Raw genomic sequence first — 2,630 nt, 5'->3', positions numbered from 1 at the left:
GAAATTGAAATCTATATATATATAGAATCTTTTAATAATTCATATGAACAAAGTTTAAATTAATATTAATGTTTATGGATTAATACACCACTAATAAAACTATCTTATTGTACGAGTTATTACAAACTCACTTGGCTGAATATGCAGAGACAGATGGTGGCGGCTGTGATTGATTTAGGAAATATTATCTAAAAAGGAAAGCCCAAGGGCTCACATTTCATGCCGATTTGCATAAAGTGACCTACAAGACAATAAAACAGAGAGCAAGACACTAAAAGGGAGAAGGAGAAGGAGAGGAAGCTAAGATTCATAAGTAAAAATCCAAATTTTCATGTTTCTCAGGCTAAAAAACCTTGAAGCAAAGTGTTCGGCATTAAGGTTTGTACGAAGAGAGTTCATTTGGAGGTAAAATAGTATTTGGAAATTTTTTTTTATCTAATTTTGAATTGGTAACTTGGAAAATGTTTATGATACAAGAAATTTATATTTCATATATTGTATACAAAAGATCAATGTTTCATAATGATTGGTGTGAGGAAGCTTCTCCAAGTTTTAAACTCAAGTTCTTATCTGATACTCAATCTAATCCAAGAAACATGTATGTTGTAGAAAAATGATCATCAAGCTTTTGACACAGATTTAAGAGGCAGTTCTATAGGGATAGTAATAGGTTGGACTTGGTGTCTATTAAACTTGATGATATTAATTGACATGCTGGGTGACAACCATCTCATGATTATACCTGGTATGGGCCAGATACAATCTTAGATCTTATAATGGCTGAAGAACTTAGATATCCATATAAGTCAAATTCTAAAGCTATATAAGATATGACAAAGTAAATAAAATAAGCTATTGAATAATATGTTGCCATTGACTTGAAGTATAACCACTAGTACACTTAAATAACATAGGGCATATTTCTGTAATAATTTCATTAGTACAATTAAAATACTATTATATTACGTTCTTATTCAAGGAATTGATTTCATAATGATTATATATAATGCAACAAACTAGCCTATGATCATAACTTCAATTCTTATGCCAAATTTAAGTTTAGAATATTATGTTTTCTTTCCTTTGAGTATTTAAATTATATATTAAAATGGTATATCTTGTTGAGCTTCACAATCCACCATATAATTTTTCTAACTGTTGATACAGACAAATGGAAAATAAGATTGAGCTTAGGTGAAAATCAACTTTTAAATTACAACTTTATATTTTAACATTTAGTTTTGGCATAAGATATAAATCATGCTAAAGTTGAATTTACAGTTTTATGTTTTAATATTTAGTTTTGTCATAAGATCAAAATCATGTCATGTATATGATGAAAAATTAATGTTATGTATATGAACTCTAATATTTTTTAGAAGTTCTGTAATTATGTGAATGAAATGTCTTAAGATGCTTCTATGCAACAGAATTGTTTTATTTCAATGGATACATGGGAGTATCGGGTTATGTTGCATGTTTAGGGTTTGTTTGGCATAGTGTTTACGCTACGAAGCATCCTCCAGCCGTGCCGCAATGTTGTTTGCGGTTTGAGATTCCATTTTACAACAGCATTTCGCGAACTCATTTCTCATAGGTTTGGTCTTATTTCTCCCTCAACTCTCTTAGCATACCCTGCATCTCTAAACTCCCACAGATCCCTCAGGCTTTCAATTCATTTCCTTGTCGTTTGGATGTGTTCTTCATCTGAAAGTATAAAAAAAAAAAATAGTACAATTTTTCATTTTATTGTTGAGAACCCTCTCCAATAATAGTTTGGGATTAGGCTCATCTCATTCCTCTCTTCCTCCTCTTCTTTTATGTGATTTTATGGAGCTTTCCCAATGTCAGATCTAATCCCTTTGTGTTCTTACTGTTATGCTGAATGTTATGTCGTTCTTTACAATTTTTGGGCATTTTACGCACATCTTCTTCCACTTTAGTTAAATATTTGGTGATAGGAGGCTTGAGCATGATAAAGAAATGTTGTATCCCTTTATTTTTGTTTTGAGCGTTTTATTTTTATGTCAAATCCCTTCATTTCTCAAAGCAACAACACAAGGAAATGTGCCATTGTTTCAAAAAGTCTTTAACATGGTTATTAAATCCAATTTATTTCTTAACTGATGAAGATCAAACATTTTGCTCGACTCTTCTTTGTAGGAGTGAATCATTCCTTGTTTGTTATCACTGTTTGTATTAAGTTATACTTTATATGAGTGAATGACTCGTTGTTTATTCTTTATTTATGCTCTAAGGGTCTGTTGGCATGCATCTTATAATTGTGGTAAGATATTTGGAGAGTGATTTTTGTTTGATCTGCATGAATAGTTTGGTTGTACGTCGAGTTTGGATATCAGGAAGGAATTGGTTAACCATCATGATTCAGACTTTTGTTTTAGGATGGTAAGCATTTGATAATTGGAGTTGAGTGCCTAAATGTTTTCGCATTGTTCTCAAAAGGTGACTGTCGGCGCTAAAAAGTAAGGAAGAGGTTTGTTTGGGGGTCGCCCGTAAGAAGCTGCCGGCAGCCGAAATTGAAATCTCATTGCCCGCTTTGGAATGACGTTTTAATTTACGTGTGTATATATATATATATATATATATATATATATATATATATATATAAA

At 31.3% G+C, this 2,630-nt stretch overlaps 1 protein-coding gene across 1 annotated transcript in view; it reads right to left on the bottom strand.

Moving 5' to 3' along the window:
• LOC110038420 (DNA-binding protein SMUBP-2) overlaps nucleotides 1-2,630 on the bottom strand; it is a 110,961-nt gene that overhangs the window by 1,003 nt on the left and 107,328 nt on the right. The gene's annotated exons all lie outside the window — the stretch shown is intronic.

This window comes from Phalaenopsis equestris, unplaced genomic scaffold (genome assembly GCF_001263595.1).
Source record: "Phalaenopsis equestris unplaced genomic scaffold, ASM126359v1 Scaffold232799, whole genome shotgun sequence".
NCBI classification, from domain to species: domain Eukaryota; kingdom Viridiplantae; phylum Streptophyta; class Magnoliopsida; order Asparagales; family Orchidaceae; genus Phalaenopsis; species Phalaenopsis equestris.
This window is presented reverse-complemented; position numbering and strand designations above follow the sequence as displayed.